Source organism: Bombina bombina, chromosome 2, assembly GCF_027579735.1.
Source record: "Bombina bombina isolate aBomBom1 chromosome 2, aBomBom1.pri, whole genome shotgun sequence".
Classification (NCBI taxonomy): Eukaryota; Metazoa; Chordata; class Amphibia; order Anura; family Bombinatoridae; genus Bombina; species Bombina bombina.
In genome coordinates, this window is record NC_069500.1 from 1,141,426,749 (window position 1) to 1,141,449,416 (window position 22,668).

The 22,668-nt window shown below is 34.6% G+C and overlaps 1 protein-coding gene across 1 annotated transcript in view; it reads left to right on the top strand.

Annotated features, from left to right (window-relative positions):
• Positions 1-22,668, top strand: part of ANXA10 (annexin A10) — a 157,961-nt gene that overhangs the window by 31,891 nt on the left and 103,402 nt on the right. The gene's annotated exons all lie outside the window — the stretch shown is intronic.

Genomic DNA, 22,668 nt, shown 5'->3' on the forward strand with positions numbered 1-22,668 from the left:
AAATGTATTTAATTTAGAATAGGGTAGGGAAATTTTTTATTTTGGGGGGGTTTGTTATTTTATTAGGGGGCTTAGATTAGGTGTAAGTAGCTTAAAATTGTTGTAATATTTTTAACATGTTTGTAACTTATTTTTTTATTTTTTGTAACTTAGCTTTTTTTATTTTTTGTACTTTAGTTAGTTTATGTAATTGTATTTAATTGTAGTTATTTGTAGGTAGTTTAATTAATTTAATGATAGTGTAGTATTAGGTTTAATTGTAACTTAGGTTAGGATTTATTTTACAGGTAATTTTGTATTTCTTTTAGCTAGGTAGTTATTAAATAGTTATTAACTATTTAATAACTATTCTAACTAGCTAAAAGAAATACAAAGATACCTGTAAAATAAATATAAATCCTAAGATAGCTATAATATAATTATTAATTATATTGTAGCTATCTTAGGGTTTATTTTACAGGTAAGTATTTCGTTTTAAATAGGATTCATTTATTAAAGTATAGTGTAGTGTTAGGTGTAATTGTAACTTAGGTTAGGATTTATTTCACAGGTACATTTCTCTTTATTTTAGCTAGGTAAGCTATTAAATAGTTAATAACTATTTAATAACTAATGTACCTGGTTAAAATAAATTGAAAGGTACCTGTAAAATAAAAATAAATCCTAAGATAGCTAGAATATAATTATTATTTATATTATAGCTATATTAGGGTTTATTTTAAAGGTAAGTATTTAGTTTTAAATAGGATTAATTTAGTTAATAAGAGTTAATTTATTTAGATTTATTTAATTAATATTTAAGTTAGGGGGGCGTTAGGGTTAGGGTTAGGGTTAGACTTAGGTTTAGGGGTTAATTATTTTATTACAGTGGCGGCGGCGTAGTGGGGGGCAGGATAGGGGTTAATAAATTTATTATAGGTGGCGACGGTGTAGGGGGGGCAGATTAGGGGTTAATAAATTTATTATAGGTGGCGACGGTGTAGGGGGGGCAGGATAGGGGTTAATACATTTAATATAGGTTGCGGCGGGTTCAGGGAGCGCCGGTTTAGGGGGTAATAACTTTATTTAGTTGCGGCGGTGTAGGGGGGACAGATTAGTGGTGTTTAGACTCGGGGTACATGTTAGGGTGTTAGGTGTAGACAGCTCCCATAGAAATCAATGGGATGTCTGTCAGCAGCGAACTTGTACTTTCACTATGGTCAGACTCCCATTGATTCCTATGGGATCCGCCGCCTCCAGGGGTGGCGGATTGAAAACCAGGTACGCTGGGCCGTAAAAGTGCCGAGCGTACCTGCTAGTTTTTTGATAACTAGCAAAAGTAGTGAGAATGTGCCGCACTTGTGTGCGGAACATCTGGAGTGACGTAAGAATCGATCTGTGTCGGACTGAGTCCGGCGGATCGATGCTTACGTCACAAAATTCTACTTTTGCCGGTCTCGAGCCTTTGATAACTAAGGCGAATCAGCCTCGCCACAAATACGCTGCGGAATTCCAGCGTATTTGAGGTTGACGGCTTGATAACTAGGCCCCATAGTGTCTGGTCTAGGGAGAGACAGTCTTTGAAAGTACTTGTCAACTTTCATAGGATATTTGTTCCCTTTGATGTTTCTATGTCTCTATTGTTGTACACTTTTTCCTCTTGTGGTGTGTTATATTAGTAACCAGGTGACGCTATCGGCCCTATTATAACAAGGCCTGTAGTATGGCAAAATAGAACAGTCACTATTTAGCTAGCTATGTATGTGTAGTATACTGTTGCTCCGCACTGATGTATCCACAAAATAACCACAGAGGAACTATGATGCAGTAACACTTTCAGATAGTCAGTCTATGTATGAGAATATAGTCTTTTAAGTGCATCCCATATGGTTCCAAATAATGGGTACAGAGCAATGAACATACACTCCAACCAGTATGCTGAGTTTAACTTAATCTTTTTAACTGCAGGTTATATGGCAGGCATTTACAATAACGCAAACCAACAGAATGGAATTAAGTCCAAAGGATGCTGTATAAGCAGAATTTAGTGTGCTCACTAAGTTCTCAGAGTTGTTTCATAAAACGTTGTAAACTATGCAGTAATTATACTGTAACTAAGCAGGGGTACCTCATGACTTTTCTGGTAGTCGCTGTAGGCAAGCTGAAACTTGTGGCCTCAATCTTGTATGCAGACCGGAGAGTCTGCTGTGCTTCTGCAGTTGGACAGCTAAGATGCTGTAGATGCTGTAGGGTTTCCGATGTTCCCCTTTGAGGTACCTTTTTGCTGTGCTCTGTCTTAGACAGTCTGATGTAGGCACCTGGTGTTTAACACCCTTTCACTGTCTGTGTGAGTCTCTTTATAGGCTCTGGTGATCTGCCGATTATTGTGCAGGTTCAGACACTGCGTATGTCCAAAATTCTTCAGCTGGTGTGGCTGTGGGGCAATTAAGCTCACTGTTGGTCAGCTGATCCCAGCAAGAAGGGTGCGCAGGAGCAACCGGGACCAATGTTTTCCAAAGTGTGGACACAGAACTCTTCCACCTCGGTCGCTCCACCCACCGAAAGTTGCTGTATTTTTTTTAGTTAAGGGGGCAACATTTTTCTTACTGTATCAATTGTAGATTGTCCCTTTAATGATTCAGATAGAGCACGCAATTTTCAACAACATTCTAATTTACTTCTGAAAAGGTGGGGAATAAATAATAAAACTATATTGTAATTTTTTTTTAATGTACCCAGATAAAATATTTTTTATTAAAATATGAAGTTTTTTACTGTCCATTTAATTCATTCTTTTTTTTCCTAAACCTCTCAAAAAATAACAAATGTATGCCTCAAAACCATTCTAAATGACTGACAAATGACAGACATCATTTACTGAAATTATATCCACCAACTTTCCTTCTACTTCATTTAGCTTACAAACGACTTGAATGAACACCCAATGTTTGTGTTTAAAACAAATATTTACTGGATTAGTAAGAGTTCAAAATTCTAGCATCAGTCCAGTTTTAGCATGTCTGCGCTCCATAAATACTTCCTTACTTTTATGATTTACTTAAGCACATCAGCACCTCAGTCTACTGTCTAAAGGGTCATGCAATTCTCAGTTTTAGTTGTTAATTTAATCCTGTCAAAACCACCTGCACATTATTTCCACATTCCAGCACATTCTAAAGCCTTATCTTAACTAAAAAAATCCTTAAAGTGTCAGTAAAATAAGATACCTCTCACCTCACTGCCTGTCCCCTCGACCCCATCCCCTCACAGCTACTCCCCTCCCTCTCTTCTACCCTTATGCTCACACACATTTTCAAACTCTCCCTCAGTAAGTTTATTTATGTTTTCTTTTTATGTTTAACATATACATGTATGTGTGTGTATATATATATATATATATATATATATATATATATATATATATATATATATATATATATATATATAATGAAAAAGGATGTAGACAACACTCACAAAAATTTCAGACAAATTTAAAAAATCCATCTATTTATTAAATTGAACTTTTTGTGGATAGTCTGCTCTCCCTCAGACCCACCAGAAGTAGTGCACATAACAAGCATATAGTGCCCAAAAGCCCCTCACTCATGAGAAATCGCACTAAAAATGGCAATTACCATGGTTACAAAAACATAAATATAACCAAAGTAAATTCATATGATGAACAATCAAACATAATATGCCCTAAGCAACAATACTTCTACTATACATCAGTTATGTTTGATGGTAATGCTCGCATCTACTTTCCTCTAGAATGTAAAACAAAAATATGTCTCATAACTCAGTTGGTTATCTTAGCATTATGAAGTTTGCTCCACACTAATGAAAACATCATAAAACAGTTAAGACTAACAATGCAGCTATTGATTAAATGTAGCAAACATATAGAAGTAAAACACCCCTATGTGCATATTATAATTCACTACCTAACTACCTAGAGAATCTTTCTATGAATAGAAAGTATCGCTCATAGTATTGCGTCCACAGGTATGGGATCATACAAGTTCACCATTGATATCCCTGTTTTACTTGGTAAGATATTCAACTATTACCTCTAAATAGTTTTCTTATTTTAAAATTCTGTACAGTTATCACAAGTTGAAAGCACTGTCTTTATAGGTGGATCCAACATGTCACATTTAGCTTATGGGTGTGAACCATCATAACAACTAATCAATATATTGGAATCTTAACTTTGTATCTCAAATAGCTACCGAACAATAGTAGTTTTAGGTCTCACTCAATATGATAACATACCTAAATTACAAATGGCAATCAGGATGCAACTTTCTATGTGTAGATCAAATGTTTTCCTTGTACCAATAAGTGAGTCCCAATCAATTCACTATAGACATAACAATTGCTAATTTTACAATATTAGCGTGTCAATGTATCATGTCATCGTTTACTATTGTTCAGTGGCTATTTGAGATACAAAGGTATAGTCCCCTGTATTGATTAGTTGTTATGATGGTTCAGTCATGCCCATTTGCTAAACGTAATATCTTACATCCGACTATGAATCCCATAGCTGTGGACACGATTATCTTATTAGTTAGATGGTGAATTGTAATATGCAAATATGGGTGGATTTCTTGCATATGTTTGCTTAATTTATTCAATAGCTGCATCAATGGCCTTAACTGTTTTATGAACCTTTTTTATCGGTGTGGAGCAAACTCCACAGTGGTAAGATAACCAGATGGGTTATGAGACAAATTTTTGTTTTTAATTTCTGGAGGAAAGTAGAAGTGAGCATTATCCTAAATATCACTGTTCACTATATGTATTTACTTTTGTTATGTTTATGTTTTTTTAACCATGGTAATGGCCACTTTTAGTGCAATTTCCCATGAGGGGTGGGCTTTTGAGCTTTATAAGCTTTATTATGTGCAATACTTCTGGTTGGTCTGAAGAAGGGGAAACTGTCTCAGAAACATCTCCTACAATAAATGGCTTTTTGAACTTTGTCTCTTCGTCTGAAATTCCAGTGAGTGGGGTCTGTATCCTTTTTCATTATTCATTACTATACCAACACTATGTTTGTGGGGGTTTTTGACAGACAGTGAGAGTGCAGATATATATATATATATATATATATATATATATATATGCACACATATAGTATATGTTTATAAATGTAGATAGATAGTAAGAAAGATAGATGATTGCTAGATAGATAGATAGATAGATAGATAGATAGATAGATAGATAGATACAATTCTACGGTAAAGTAAAATAAGAATTAATTTTATAATTAAACAGTAATAACCTAAGACTGAAGTACCATTTTAATTAAGTAAAGATAATGTAATTGTTCAGGTAAAGAAGCAAGGAATATATTAAATAAAAATAATAAAGAATATGAAAACTACAATAATATAACATTTATAATAAAGCAATAAACAAAAAATAAAAAAGGCTAAAGTTGCAACTTTTAAGGACATTGTTTAGCCCAATGTTTACTGGAAATTTCAAGGTCATGTATCAAGTACATCTGCTGCTTTGCTCTTACATCAGGATATTTTAATTGTATACATATTGTATATACATTCCATACATAAATTTCATATATACCTTTTAACTCTATTGATTAGAAATAACTTCTTTGAGAGACCACTTTTCAAGACTCTCAGTAAACACTCAAAAGAAATTCAATGTCCAGCATATCTTGCATTCCAGAAAAAAACACAATTGTTCCTCAAGATGGATCTTCATCCTACTTTGTATAGACATTTCACCAGTAGAGTTGGTTGTAGTCTTCCAGAAGACTCACATCCATGGTGTTTCTGGACAGAAACTGTATCTAAGAAAACCTGTTGAGGAATCTATTCACACTACAATACTTGAGAACGCTACATGTGTTAATCACTAAGCAACATTGAAGGCAAATATATCAGAGAAAGAAAACAGCAACGGTATAGTACTTCATTTTATTGGTCCATCAAAGGTTACGTGACCGGAAAAACAGACTGTCAAGCTATAAACTAACCGCTCTAAGGATATCAAGGTAATCGGAAGCTGCGTTCAGCGCGGTTTCATCCACCAAAGTATTACATTTTACCATCTGGAAGATTGAGTACTTTTAAGTCAAAGACTTTTTGAGTATTAGTTTTATGAGCCGCACCAACCTCACAATCTTTACAAACTTAGTTCCTTTTCATCACAGACATGTTGACTCTGCCATTATTTCACTTTTTTATTTGTTATATTTTATTATATAAACTTTATTAATTATTTAACCTTATGCCTATTTATTAACCTCATGTAAATTATCACAATTCTCCTTATTTTTTTTTTTGCACTGAGTTTTTATAGTCCCCAGTATATATCAGATACATACCCATCTTTTAAAATAATAGCACCACGTATTCACATATGACTAGATTACGAGTTTGGCGTTAGCCATAAAAAGCAGCATTAAGGGGTCCTAAAGCAGCTTTTTAACGCCTGCTGGTATTACAAGTTTGGAAGGTACAGGTGTATCGCTCACTTTTCTTCCGCGACTTTTCCTTACCGCAAATCCCCTTACGTCAATTGCGTATCCTATCTTTTTAATGGGATTTTGCTAATGCCGGTATTACAAGTCTTGGAAGAATAGTTAATAACTATTTAATAACTATTGTGCCTAGTTAAAATAAATACAAAGTTGCCTGTAAAATAAAAATAAATCCTAAAATATCTACAATGTAACTATTAGTTATATTGTACCTACAGGGAGTGCAGAATTATTAGGCAAATGAGTATTTTGACCACATCATCCTCTTTATGCATGTTGTCTTACTCCAAGCTGTATAGGCTCGAAAGCCTACTACCAATTAAGCATATTAGGTGATGTGCATCTCTGTAATGAGAAGGGGTGTGGTCTAATGACATCAACACCCTATATCAGGTGTGCATAATTATTAGGCAACTTCCTTTCCTTTGGCAAAATGGGTCAAAAGAAGGACTTGACAGGCTCAGAAAAGTCAAAAATAGTGAGATATCTTGCAGAGGGATGCAGCACTCTTAAAATTGCAAAGCTTTTGAAGCGTGATCATCGAACAATCAAGCGTTTCATTCAAAATAGTCAACAGGGTCGCAAGAAGCGTGTGGAAAAACCAAGGCGCAAAATAACTGCCCATGAACTGAGAAAAGTCAAGCGTGCAGCTGCCAAGATGCCACTTGCCACCAGTTTGGCCATATTTCAGAGCTGCAACATCACTGGAGTGCCCAAAAGCACAAGGTGTGCAATACTCAGAGACATGGCCAAGGTAAGAAAGGCTGAAAGACGACCACCACTGAACAAGACACACAAGCTGAAACGTCAAGACTGGGCCAAGAAATATCTCAAGACTGATTTTTCTAAGGTTTTATGGACTGATGAAATGAGAGTGAGTCTTGATGGGCCAGATGGATGGGCCCATGGCTGGATTGGTAAAGGGCAGAGAGCTCCAGTCCGACTCAGACGCCAGCAAGGTGGAGGTGGAGTACTGGTTTGGGCTGGTATCATCAAAGATGAGCTTGTGGGGCCTTTTCGGGTTGAGGATGGAGTCAAGCTCAACTCCCAGTCCTACTGCCAGTTTCTGGAAGACACCTTCTTCAAGCAGTGGTACAGGAAGAAGTCTGCATCCTTCAAGAAAAACATGATTTTCATGCAGGACAATGCTCCATCACACGCGTCCAAGTACTCCACAGCGTGGCTGGCAAGAAAGGGTATAAAAGAAGAAAATCTAATGACATGGCCTCCTTGTTCACCTGATCTGAACCCCATTGAGAACCTGTGGTCCATCATCAAATGTGAGATTTACAAGGAGGGAAAACAGTACACCTCTCTGAACAGTGTCTGGGAGGCTGTGGTTGCTGCTGCACGCAATGTTGATGGTGAACAGATCAAAACACTGACAGAATCCATGGATGGCAGGCTTTTGAGTGTCCTTGCAAAGAAAGGTGGCTATATTGGTCACTGATTTGTTTTTGTTTTGTTTTTGAATGTCAGAAATGTATATTTGTGAATGTTGAGATGTTATATTGGTTTCAGTGGTAAAAATAAATAATTGAAATGGGTATATATTTGTTTTTTGTTAAGTTGCCTAATAATTATGCACAGTAATAGTCACCTGCACACACAGATATCCCCCTAAAATAGCTATAACTAAAAACAAACTAAAAACTACTTCCAAAACTATTCAGCTTTGATATTAATGAGTTTTTTGGGTTCATTGAGAACATGGTTGTTGTTCAATAATAAAATGAATCCTCAAAAATACAACTTGCCTAATAATTCTGCACTCCCTGTATATTAGGGTTTATTTTATAGGTAAGTATTTAGTTTTAAATAGGAATAATTTATTTAATTCTAGTAATTTTATTTAGATTTATTAAAAATAGATTTAAGTTAGGGGGGTGTTAGGGTTAGGGTTAGACTTAGGTTTAGAGGTTAATTCATTTAATATAGTAGCAGCAATGTTGGGGGCGGCAGATTAGGGGTTAATAATTGTAGTTAGGTGGCGGTGACATTGGGGGCGGCAGATTAGGGGTTAATAAATATAATGTAGGTGTCGGTGATGTTAGGGGCAGCAGATTTGGGGTTCATAGGTATAATATAGGTGGCGGCGGTGTCCGGAGCGGCAGATTAGGGGTTAATAATATAATGCAGGTGACGAGGATGTAGGGGGTGGCAGATTAGGGGTTAATAAGTGTAAGGTTAGGGGTGTTTAGACTCAGGGTTCATGTTAGGGCGTTAGGTGTAGACTTAAAAAGTATTTTCCCATAGGAAACAATGGGGCTGCGTTAGGAGCTGAACGCTGCTTTTTTGCAGGTGTTAGGTTTTTTTTTTAGGTTTTTTTTCAGCCGTCTCAGCCCCATTGTTTCCTATGGGGAAATCGTGCACGAGCACGTTTTGCCAGCTTACCGCTACGTAAGCAACACTGGTATTACAGGGAGAAGTGGCGCTAAATTTGCTCAACGCTCACTTTTCTGAGGCTAACGCAGCCATTCTGAAAACTTGTAATACCAGCGTTGTTTAAAGTGAGCGCTGGAAAAAAAAGGCTCGTTAGCACCGCAAGTTTTTACCGACAAAACTTGTAATCTAGCCGATAGTGTTTCAATATTATTGATAGATTTTTTAACAGTTAGCTCTTTGTTTTGAGCTCTTACCCTGCCTGTCTACACAATATGTGCTTCTCCTTATCCAGAATCACCTCATTTTACTAAAAATATGAATATGCTACAGTTATGCTGCAGAATTGATTCCCCAATATATCACATCATCTTTAAATTGTCATCTGAAATTTCCTCTAAAATATCCTATAATCAGATATGCTTAACATTTACCCCTTTTACAATATGTCACATAATCTTCCAAACCACAGTCTCTAGCAAATCTTATCCAGACATCAGACATTTTCTTAATGAATAATTCATGAAATTTATGTCTCTGTTAAGTCAATCACTACCCACATTTAAGGTCTCAGGATGTTTACTTAAGTTTTCTTTTTATGTTTAACATATATATGTGTGTGTGTGTGTGGGTGTGTGTATATATATGTATGTATGTATGTATGTATATATATATATATATATATATATATATATATATATATAAATGAAGATAGGAAGAAAACATCCAAACGAGGCTCCAGCGTAAAAAATGATGTGTTTATTCAGGAAACATTAAAAAAAACGGCGTGCAAGCCAGGTAGGTGCAATGTTAGACAAATTCCCATTCTAACGCATTTCAGCTTGAAACCGTACTCATAGACTTATGGGAAACCTTGTAAATACATACAATATATACATATTCATCATAATTGATTAATTTAAAAACAATTGTCTCTAACAAGCACCTGTATGTGTTTAACTCTTCATGGGCAAAATGCCTCCAGTTTTTATAAAGTTGTTAAACCTTTTCCTGTATAACATACATGTATAATGCCTAACTATTGTCATACTAAAGTGTTAAAATATGCATCTCTTTACTTATAAGTGTGCTTTTGCACCACATATATATGTCATATTTTTATTTATGTTTATAATTTGTGTCAATGAAAGCTACCATCTTTTTGAATCATTATGTAGCTAAATGTTTGTAAATGAGATGCATAAGTGTTTGTACTATCTTATTAAATTTAAAGTACAAAACATATATATAATTAAAAAGGATATAGACCTTTACTATGACAAATCCCAATGATAACCAAAAAAGGACAAAATTAGCTAAAGCATAGAGCTACTATTTAAACTACACTTTTATTAAGTGGCTTGTGCTTTTCCTTATCCAGAATCACCTCATTTTACTAAAAATATGAATATTCTACAGTTACAGTTATGCTGCAAAATTCATTCCCCAAGAACTTTATTTCTCTGTTAAGCCAATCACTATCTAAATTTTAAGTGTCCATAAGGCAGAACCCTTACTCCGTCTGTATCAGCATGTTTACTTGTGTTTTATTTTTATGTTTAAAATATATATGTATGTGTGTGTGTGTGTGTATATACAGTATATATATATATATATATATATATATATATATATATATATATATATATATATATATATATATATATATAAAATGAAAAAGGATATAGACAACACTCACTAAAATGTCAAACAAATTTAAAATTATTAAATGTAACTTTTAGTGGATGGTCTGCCCTTCCTCGGACCACCCAGTAGTGCACATAACAAGCATATAGTGCCCAAAAGCCCCTCACTCATGAGATATTGCACTAAAAATAGTGATTACCATGGTTACAAAAACATAAATATAACCAAAGTATATACATATGATAAGCAATCAAACATAATATGCCCTAGGAAACAATACCTCTACTATAAATCAGTAATGCTTGCATCTACTTTCCTCTAGAACGTAAAGCAAAAATATGTCTCATTACCCAGTTGGTTATCTTAGCATTATGAAGTTTGCTCCACACTAATGAAAATGTCATAAAATATTTAAGACCAACAATGCAGCTATTGATTAAATGTAACAAACATATAGAAGTAATTCACCCCTATGTGTATATTATAATTCATTACCTAAAAGATACCCTAAAAATAAAGGATATATGGCGAAACCTCCATCTGGATATTAAAGCTTATACATGCAAATCCCGCACTCATAAAGGATTTTCCTGATTGGATATGTTCTTGGTCTCAGAGAGAATGCTCTCCTTGGATCTGAAAGCTGATATCAAAGACTTTATAATTTCAGATCATGCTCCCATTTCTCTTTATTTACATAAAGTGGTTGATAGTCGGGCAGCCAATAACTTTTTCCCCAAATTCATGATAAACATGAAAAATCATGATAAACAACGAAAATTGTATACTCTTGCTAAAAAACAGATGAAGGGAATAAATATTAATAATCAAGATTACAAAGATAAACGTGAAATCATTTGGGAAGCAGCCAAAGTTGTTTTAAAAGGTGAAATAAAAGCATTCATGATTAAGTTCAAGAAGAAAATGCTAGCTAGTTTTCTAACCAAGTTATGAATGCTTATTTAATTAATTACACCAGGATTAATTGGTCTAAATAAATTTCATCTCACAAAGAAAGGGATCTTATTAAGATTGGAGCTGCATTTTTCTCTGAGACCCAGTATAAATCCAATGAGTTATACAAATATTATCAGAAAGTGTATGATAAGGACGGGATTGATACTCAAAACAAATTTGCACCCCTACTATATCTTCCCAGGAATGTTCAATTCTCAATGAACCTATCACAGAACTTGAGATACTGGCAGCCATCTTTAAACAAAGCAGCTCGTCCAGATCAAATACCTATTGAATTCTACAGAATTGTAGCCCTGGATATTGTCCATACTTTATTACATTTATTTAATCATTATTATTCTCAGGGGAAGATACCATCTTATTACTTTAAAAGAGCTCTTACTATATTAATTCTGAAAAAAACAGAAAACCCCCTTAGTCTCAGCGCATATCGTCCGATATTACTCTTAAACTCTGATTACAAGATTTTAGCTAATATTCTCACCAAAAGACTCAAAATACTCTTACCTAACCTCATTCACCCGGACCAAACAGGTTTCATGGTCAATCATAATTCATATGCAAATATTCACAAGGATTTAAATAAAATCTTCCCCCCGAATATTCATAAACATATACTCTACCCTTTTGAAAAATTATATTATTTTTACTGAGTTTGAACCCTTTTTCCCTCTGTTTGGAAGAGAGGGAAGTTTTGCCGAGGGAGGAAATAGCACATAGTCATTTTTTTTCTCTTTCTCCTCTTTCTCCCCTCTCCCCTCCTAGTTTAAACCCTGTGTGGTCTATATTCTGTTCTCAGCCCTTATGATGACACTACACCACTAGACACCCGAGTGGACATATCTGAGATGGTTGCCAATTTTCAGAAAAAGGTCTGAAATGATATATTCCAGAAAAAAACACAATTGTTCCTCAAGATGGATCTTCATCTTACTTGTTATGACATTTCACCTCTAGAGTTCACTGTAGTCTTCCAGAAGACTCACATCAATGGTGTTTACTGTAAGAATTCACCAAATACTGCTAAATGGTTGTTTTCCAAAAAGACTGATGCAATATAGGATGATTGTGTGTACTTCTGGATATCATATTTAATTTTTATTTATTTCTTTATAAAATATTTTACCAGGAAGGATACATTGAGATTTCTCTCGTTTTCAAGTAATGAACTATTGTTTAAATAGAACAGAGATGCTTTTGAGTTAAAAAAGTAAACATAAATGTTAAAATGACAGGATGCAAGGAAATGGGTATAAATTTGAAATTTGTCAGAAAACAATCATTTGAAATTAAGAGTCAGTGGTAGTTTCTTATTTTCTTTTGCATTTGTTCATTATGCAATTTTGTTGCATTTAATGGTCCTTTAAAGGGACATGAAATCCAACATTTTTCATTCATGATTCAGATAGAACATGCAATTTTAAACAACTTTCCAATTTATATCTATAATCAAATTTTCATTGTTCCCTTGTTATCTTTTTTGAAAAATCAGGACCATGCAAATGTCTGGAGCCCTATATGGTAGCAGTTTTGCAGGAATGTTATCCATTTGAAAGAACACTAGATGGCAGCATTATTTCCTGCCATGTAGTGCTCCAGACTGCTACCTAGGTATCTCTTCAACAAAGAATACCATGGGAACAAAGCAAATTTTATAGTAGAAGTAGATTGAAAATGTTTTTAAAATGATATGCTACATCTGAATCAGAAAATAAAATGTTTGAGTTTCATAACCCTTTAAGCTAAGAAAGAAAAATAAATAATATAGAAAGGTTGAGATAAAATAAGTTAAAGTGGAGACAGTGGCCAGTATTTTGGTGATCATTTAGAAAAAACTTGTTTAAAAAGTTACAGGTTAAATTTCTTCCTAATATGTGCACAATTTCTATCTCAAAATGTTGTCCCTTTAAGAAGACTTCAGTTTAACCAAATTCAAATCAGCCAGTAGAATGAAAGCTTTTTCTATCGGCTGATTTGAATTTGGATTTGAAAATCAGCCAATAGGAATGCAAGGGCACTGCTATATAAAGGGAATCTCACATTCAAGCTTCAGTGTGTAGTGGTGACCGCATGAAAACGGAATGGATGGAAGATAAGAAGAAAATAAGAAACTTCAGATTGAAGATTAGAAGCATCGGATGGAAGATAGAGGAGCACCTCCATCGATGAAGAAAGATGAGCACCCCTGGAGGCGATTACCTAGGAGCCCCATTTAAGTTTGGTGAGCCCCAATTTTGGGGTTTAGTGATAGGATTTTTTGGGGTGGGTTTTTTTAGTTTAGGGGGCAAAAGAGCTGTAATTACTGATGCCCTTTTCAGGGCATCATTTTTAGGATAGGTTTTTTTTTATTCATAAAAAAACTGTAATCATTTTAGGGCAATACCCTACAAAATGCCTTTTTAGGGCAACTTTTCTTAGGATAGGGTTTTTTCTAGGTTTTTATTTTTAAATAGTTTGTTTTTATTCACAAAAGAACTGTCATAATTTTAGGGCATTATCCTGCAAAATGCCCTTATCAGAGCAATTATTAGGGTAGATTTTTTTTTTTGGTGGGGTGGGCAGTTACTTTGGTTTTAGTATACTGTTTTGCGCACCAAAAGAGCTATTCACTTAAACTAGCACACTGCCCAACTTTAGTTTTAGAATAGGCCTTCCTGGTTTTTTTTTTTTTTTTTCTGTAATGGTACTTTTTTATATAATGATAGTATTTTTATGTAGCTTAGGGGTGTAAGGTCAGGGGTGTTGGGAAGTTAAGTGGTTATGAGGTTAGGGGGTACTTTGCGATGGGGGTGTGTGGCTATTTAACAGTGTTGCAGGGTAGTTTGCAATGGGGGTGTGGCGGAATAGGGGTTAATAGTGTAGTGGGGTGTTTTGCAGTGGGCTATGTTGTGGTTTAGGGGTTAATAGTGTAGAGGGGTGTTTTGTGTTGGGCTATCTCGCAGTTTAGGTGGTTAATAGTGTAGCAGGGTATTTTGTGGTGGGCTATGTCGTAGTTTAGGGGTTATTAGAGTAGGGGGCTCATTGTGATGTGGGTGAAGGCGAAGGTATGGGTTCTATGGGGGAGTTTATTTCTTTGTGTGTGTGTGTGTGTGTTGGGTTGCCCTTACATGCAAACTTTTTACTTTCAACTTATACGAGCGAAACCCGATGCATGCAGTTTACTTCTAGCAAAGTTAATGTGCAACACAGAAGCACAACATGGTGCTTTACTGGTAATCTAGCTTTAAATAAATGCTATAGTGAACAATAAATTCAAAGCAAACATTACTCTAAGTATTATTATATGTTAATGTACTGAGAAAGTTATGTTAGATGTTTGTTTACTTAAAAAATAAAATAAGTGTAAAGTTGTAGTGTATTTTAGATGTTTATTTACTTAGAAATAAGTGTAAAGTTGTAGAGTCCTTAAACCAAACAATTACATAAGGAAAAAGTGCCATATCTAATAAACGGGTACATCCCACACTTGGATCTAAAGGAAATATAGCACAGAATCCGCTCTATGTTTTATAAACCATATAATAATGTGACAAATATAATTGTTAATCTGTACAGTGCCAATTATAGAGATTCATAATTTTCAGACATTTTATTTAGATTTATGAACAATTTCTAAAGTGTCATTTGTTAATATGAATGTGACTTCTGAATTCAAGGATTCTTTTCTGGAAACAAGTAATACTCTCTGAATGGCTACTTTCCAACATATTTAGTGGCCTTGGGAACAGTACATCCAAGATATTGCAGACTTATTCAAACAATAATTATCACTTCATACAATCATAAATGCAATTTGCAATCATGAAAATTAGCCTGCTTTTTCTCCCAAAAAGTAAGCAAGTACAATTGAGGAGTTATATGATTTAGTTCTATTTAACTTTAAATTTCCTATCGTATATATGCAGATATTTTCTTTACATTTATTTATTTATTATGTAACATTTATGGAATATAACTTTTAATCTGAAAATATGTTGGTAATGAGATGTCTTCATTTATATTTGGTTATAATTCTGCCTAACCTTTATATGTTGTAAGTCAGATTAAAATTCATTGTGGATGCATTACTTAAACTATAAACTGAATGTATCTCTGAAGAGCAATATGTTTGTCTGCAGCATACAGTGCATAGTAATTAAATTACAATAAATTCCTGCTAAATGAAAGAATGTTTTGCAGCACAGTTGTTAATTTAAAAAATAATAATAATCATAAAATAGTAACAGTTGCACATCTCTAAACAAATTCCAAAATATATATATATATATATATATATATATATATATATATATATATATATATATATATATATATATATATATATAAAGTACAAGAGAAACTGTAAAACCTTAATAAATATTCTCTTTATAATAACACTGTAATAGGAAATATTTGGCTCACTGGAGAGACCTGAGAGCCATATACATTCGTGAATCTGTATCAATCTTAAAAGTTTTTTTTTTTCTTTGGTACATTATTGTACTGTTAATGCAATTGGCCATATATTCAATGAATATTATAATAATTAATTTTAGCTTTTATTTTTGTGCGTTTTTAAAAACAATCTTGCTATCCCCCATTCCCCTCTCATCTTTTCAATTAGAAATGTTATGTTGGTTTGAGAAGGTTTAAAGGGAAATTAAACCCAAAAATTATATTTCATGATTCAATGCAATTTTAAACAATAACAAGATTACAATTTATTTCCATGATCTAATTTGCTACATTGCGTACAAAATATCTAACAGCGCTCAACCTACTTCCTTATGGCTCCTGGATATAGGGTATCTAGCTTACCCTAATAAGAACACAAAAAACAACAAATAATCCGAGAGTGCCAACTAGAGGCAAAGGAAGATTCTAACAAATAAATCAATGATTATCAGACATTTATTAAACATATATCTTATTTATTGGACTCTTTTCCTCCAGAGATCATTTTATGTGACTCACATCTCGCTTATCCCCGTAATTGGTGATATTAATAGTTTTAATATATCTTTTATTGTTTTTAATTATTTTCTTTTGCTTGTTATTACTATTTATGATTGTATTTTTAGTATATTTGAGTATATAAGTTACATGGATCCATGCTATTAAGTATATGTTTAATAAATGTCTGATAATCATTGATTTATTTGTTAGAATCTTCCTTTGCCTCTAGTTGGCGCTCTCTGATTATTTGTTGTTTTTTGTGTTCTAATTTGCTACATTCTTTAAGTAACCTTTGTTTAAAAAATAGCAATGTACATGGGCGAGCCAATAACATTAGGATTCTATCTGCAGCCACCAATTAGCATGCTTTTCAACAAACAGTATCAGGAGAATTAAAGGGACAGTCTTGTACAAAATAAACTTTCATGATTCAGATAGGGCATATAATTTTAAACAATTTTCCAATTTACTGTTATCATCAATTTTGCTTTGTTCTCTTGGTATTCTTAGTTGAAAGCTAAACCTAGGAGGTTCATATACTAATTTCTTAAACCTTGAAGGTTGCCTCTTTTCTGAATGTATTTTGACATTTTTTTACCACTAGAGGGTGTTAGTTAATTTGTGTCATATAGATAACACTGTCCTGACGCAGGTGGAATTTCCTAGGAGCCAGCACTGATTGGCTAAAATGCAAGTCTGTCAAAAGAACTGAAATAAGGGGGCAGTTTGCAGAGGCTTAGATACAAGATAATTACAGTTATGCAAAACTAGGGAATAGGTAATAAAAGGATTATCTATCTTGTAAAACAATATAAATTCTGATGTAGACTGTCCCTTTAAGCACATTAGATAATAGAACTACATTTAAAAGTTGTTTACAATTGCATACTGTTTCTGAATCATGAAAGAAAAAAATTGGGTTTAAGTATTTTTGTACTACCTGCAAACATTGGAAAGTAGTCTATAGGGGCTACTTCATTTATTGTAATGACCAGAGAAATGAATGGTGACAAAGATGAAACAGTATGCAGACTTTATGGTGTGGACTAGAGTAAAAAAATAAATGAAATGAAAAACCTTATGACTTCAATAAAGATTTAAGATGTCAAACTGTACAAAACTGTTCTTTAAAAAAAACAAAAAAAAACATTGTGCAGCAATTCTTATGAAAGATTTTTTTCTCCCCAAGAATCCGAAAAAGCAAAGTTGTTTTTTTCAGCAACTGCTAAAGAAACAGATAATTCCCATTAATATCATGACCTCTGTATTCTTAAGGTATGAATACAAAGGAAGAAAAACCATTAGGCAGCCTACAGAGTAAAACAGTGTCCCCTTTGACAAAACCTATTGTTCTGAGCCAAAAAATGATGGATCAATAGCAATGTTTTATTGTTTTATCTTTCAGTGCTGGTTGTCTGTTTCAGTTGTGAAACACACTTATATAAAGGGTTAAAGCCCAGTTAGTGAAAGGTTGCAATGGTACAAAAATGATGAATAAGTGTTTTAAATGGTGCAAAAAGAAAAAAGAAAATGTTCTGATGTTGTTCTGGTGGTTGTTGCAGGATTTAAAAAAAAAGGGGTTGAAGGAAGCACAGAAAATATATAGTTCACTGGCATAATTTACTTTTAGCCTAAAGACATACCTAAAGTATCTTATTGCACATAATGTAAAAACTACTGGATATATTTACTATCCCTAGTGAAGTTGTCATCATTAAATCAAGAGTTATATTTTAGCAGTGAAAATAATGAGCTTAAAACTATGTAATTTTTCCTTACTACAAAGTGAGCCAGATTACAAGTGGGGCGCAATTAAGACTTTCGCTCATGTGCAAACATGCTGGAAGTAAACTTTTAAAGCATGGGTTAGCATGCGTATTACAATTTGAAAGTAAATTGTTTGCGTGCGAGTAAAGTCCGATATTGCAACCTTCCTAACTTCTTCCCATAGACTTTAATTGAGCACACTTTTAAAATAAATTGACTCATCACTTGTGCGCTAACCCGACAGTGCGTTATACCTACACCTGAAGGTAATTATGCGTATTTTACATTCCAATATTTTTTATATAAATAAATATATATTTATATATACTTTAATATATATATATATATATTTATAAATATATATATATATATATATATATATATATATATATACCTATATATCTACATGAATATATGCAGGTATGGATAGATACAGATATATATATAGGAATATATATGTAAAAATTCTGATAACATTTTCTACTATGTGAAGAACACTGGGGTGTAAACTATTTAGAGTAAATACAGAGTAAAACACATTAGAAAATATTAAAATTGAATAAAAATTATTTTTCATGGTTTAAGGTATTTGAGTGAAAAGGGTTCCAAAGTGTATATACATGTGTTATTGTGTGTTTATTTGTGTGTGTATGTGTGTGTATATAAATATATATATATATATATATATATATATATATATATATATATATATACACATGTATATACATATTTATACAGGGAGTGCAGAATTATTAGGCAAGTTGTATTTTTGAGGATTAATTTTATTATTGAACAACAACCATGTTCTCAATGAACCCAAAAAACTCATTAATATCAAAGCTGAATAGTTTTGGAAGTAGTTTTTAGTTTGTTTTTAGTTATAGCTATTTTAGGGGGATATCTGTGTGTGCAGGTGACTATTACTGTGCATAATTATTAGGCAACTTAGCAAAAAACAAATATATACCCATTTCAATTATTTATTTTTACCAGTGAAACCAATATAACATCTCAACATTCACAAATATACATTTCTGACATTCAAAAACAAAACAAAAACAAATCAGTGACCAATATAGCCACCTTTCTTTGCAAGGACACTCAAAAGCCTGCCATCCATGGATTCTGTCAGTCTTTTGATCTGTTCACCATCAACATTGCGTGCAGCAGCAACCACAGCCTCCCAGACACTGTTCAGAGAGGTGTACTGTTTTCCCTCCTTGTAAATCTCACATTTGATGATGGACCACAGGTTCTCAATGGGGTTCAGATCAGGTGAACAAGGAGGCCATGTCATTAGATTTTCTTCTTTTATACCCTTTCTTGCCAGCCACGCTGTGGAGTACTTGGACGTGTGTGATGGAGCATTGTCCTGCATGAAAATCATGTTTTTCTTGAAGGATGCAGACTTCTTCCTGTACCACTGCTTGAAGAAGGTGTCTTCCAGAAACTGGCAGTAGGACTGGGAGTTGAGCTTGACTCCATCCTCAACCCGAAAAGGCCCCACAAGCTCATCTTTGATGATACCAGCCCAAACCAGTACTCCACCTCCACCTTGCTGGCGTCTGAGTCGGACTGGAGCTCTCTGCCCTTTACCAATCCAGCCACGGGCCCATCCATCTGGCCCATCAAGACTCACTCTCATTTCATCAGTCCATAAAACCTTAGAAAAATCAGTCTTGAGATATTTCTTGGCCCAGTCTTGACGTTTCAGCTTGTGTGTCTTGTTCAGTGGTGGTCGTCTTTCAGCCTTTCTTACCTTGGCCATGTCTCTGAGTATTGCACACCTTGTGCTTTTGGGCACTCCAGTGATGTTGCAGCTCTGAAATATGGCCAAACTGGTGGCAAGTGGCATCTTGGCAGCTGCACTCTTGACTTTTCTCAGTTCATGGGCAGTTATTTTGCGCCTTGGTTTTTCCACACGCTTCTTGCGACCCTGTTGACTATTTTGAATGAAACGCTTGATTGTTCGATGATCACGCTTCAGAAGCTTTGCAATTTTAAGAGTGCTGCATCCCTCTGCAAGATATCTCACTATTTTTGACTTTTCTGAGCCTGTCAAGTCCTTCTTTTGACCCATTTTGCCAAAGGAAAGGAAGTTGCCTAATAATTATGCACACCTGATATAGGGTGTTGATGTTATTAGACCACACCCCTTCTCCTTACAGAGATGCACATCACCTAATATGCTTAATTGGTAGTAGGCTTTCGAGCCTATACAGCTTGGAGTTAGACAACATGCATAAAGAGGATGATGTGGTCAAAATACTCATTTGCCTAATAATTCTGCACTCCCTGTACACACATATGTTTGTATGTACAGGGAGTGCAGAATTATTAGGCAAATGAGTATTTTGACCACATCATCCTCTTTATGCATGTTGTCTTACTCCAAGCTGTATAGGCTCGAAAGCCTACTACCAATTAAGCATATTAGGTGATGTGCATCTCTGTAATGAGAAGGGGTGTGGTCTAATGACATCAACACCCTATATCAGGTGTGCATAATTATTAGGCAACTTCCTTTCCTTTGGCAAAATGGGTCAAAAGAAGGACTTGACAGGCTCAGAAAGGTCAAAAATAGTGAGATATCTTGCAGAGGGATGCAGCACTCTTAAAATTGCAAAGCTTCTGAAGCGTGATCATCGAACAATCAAGCGTTTCATTCAAAATAGTCAACAGGGTCGCAAGAAGCGTGTGGAAAAACCAAGGCGCAAAATAACTGCCCATGAACTGAGAAAAGTCAAGCGTGCAGCTGCCAAGATGCCACTTGCCACCAGTTTGGCCATATTTCAGAGCTGCAACATCACTGGAGTGCCCAAAAGCACAAGGTGTGCAATACTCAGAGACATGGCCAAGGTAAGAAAGGCTGAAAGACGACCACCACTGAACAAGACACACAAGCTGAAACGTCAAGACTGGGCCAAGAAATATCTCAAGACTGATTTTTCTAAGGTTTTATGGACTGATGAAATGAGAGTGAATCTTGATGGGCCAGATGGATGGGCCCGTGGCTGGATTGGTAAAGGGCAGAGTGCTCCAGTCCGACTCAGACGCCAGCAAGGTGGAGGTGGAGTACTGGTTTGGGCTGGTATCATCAAAGATGAGCTTGTTGGGCCTTTTCGGGTTGAGGATGGAGTCAAGCTCAACTCCCAGTCCTACTGCCAGTTTCTGGAAGACACCTTCTTCAAGCAGTGGTACAGGAAGAAGTCTGCATCCTTCAAGAAAAACATGATTTTCATGCAGGACAATGCTCCATCACACGCGTCCAAGTACTCCACAGCGTGGCTGGCAAGAAAGGGTATAAAATAAGAAAATCTAATGACATGGCCTCCTTGTTCACTTGATCTGAACCCCATTGAGAACCTGTGGTCCATTATCAAATATGAGATTTACAAGGAGGGAAAACAGTACACCTCTCTGAACAGTGTCTGGGAGGCTGTGGTTGCTGCTGCATGCAATGTTGATGGTGAACAGATCAAAACACTGACAGAATCCATGGATGGCAGGCTTTTGAGTGTCCTTGCAAAGAAAGGTGGCTATATTGGTCACTGATTTGTTTTTGTTTTGTTTTTGAATGTCAGAAATGTATATTTGTGAATGTTGAGATGTTATATTGGTTTCACTGGTAAAAATAAATAATTGAAATGGGTATATATTTGTTTTTTTTAAGTTGCCTAATAATTATGCACAGTAATAGTCACCTGCACACACAGATATCCCCCTAAAATAGCTATAACTAAAAACAAACTAAAAACTACTTCCAAAACTATTCAGCTTTGATATTAATGAGTTTTTTGGGTTCATTGAGAACATGGTTGTTGTTCAATAATAAAATTAATCCTCAAAAATACAACTTGCCTAATAATTCTGCACTCCCTGTATATATATATATATATACACACACGCACACAATTAGAAATAAATGGCACTATCTGGATTTATAGTGAACCACAATGTTCCTATATTCAAACAGAGTTGACACTGTTTGAATAAAGGAGCACTCTTGTTCACTTTAAATCCAGAGAGTGCCATTTCTAATTGTGTGCGTAGTATGTATATTTGGCACCCTGATATATTTGTCTCTACAGTAGGTGAGAGTGCAAATGTTGTTGTCTATATATATATATATATATATATATATATATATATATATATATATAATATTTATACATACACACACATATTTAGACATAAATAAATCAATTAAAGCCCTTTCCATTCAAAAACCTTGTCATATACGTTTTTTCCTTTTATTATTTATTTTTTTTAACTCTTACCCTTTATGCTAGGACTCTACTCAAGCAAACCTTAAGCCCGCTAAATTTGTTTGCACACAGGTTAGTGTGGTCGCGATATTGCTTATCGTGACTCGCCATAACAATAGTGCACCACTTGTAATCTAGCCCAGTACGTGCAATCAATTATACAGTATATTTTAATATAAGAAAATTATTTCTGCA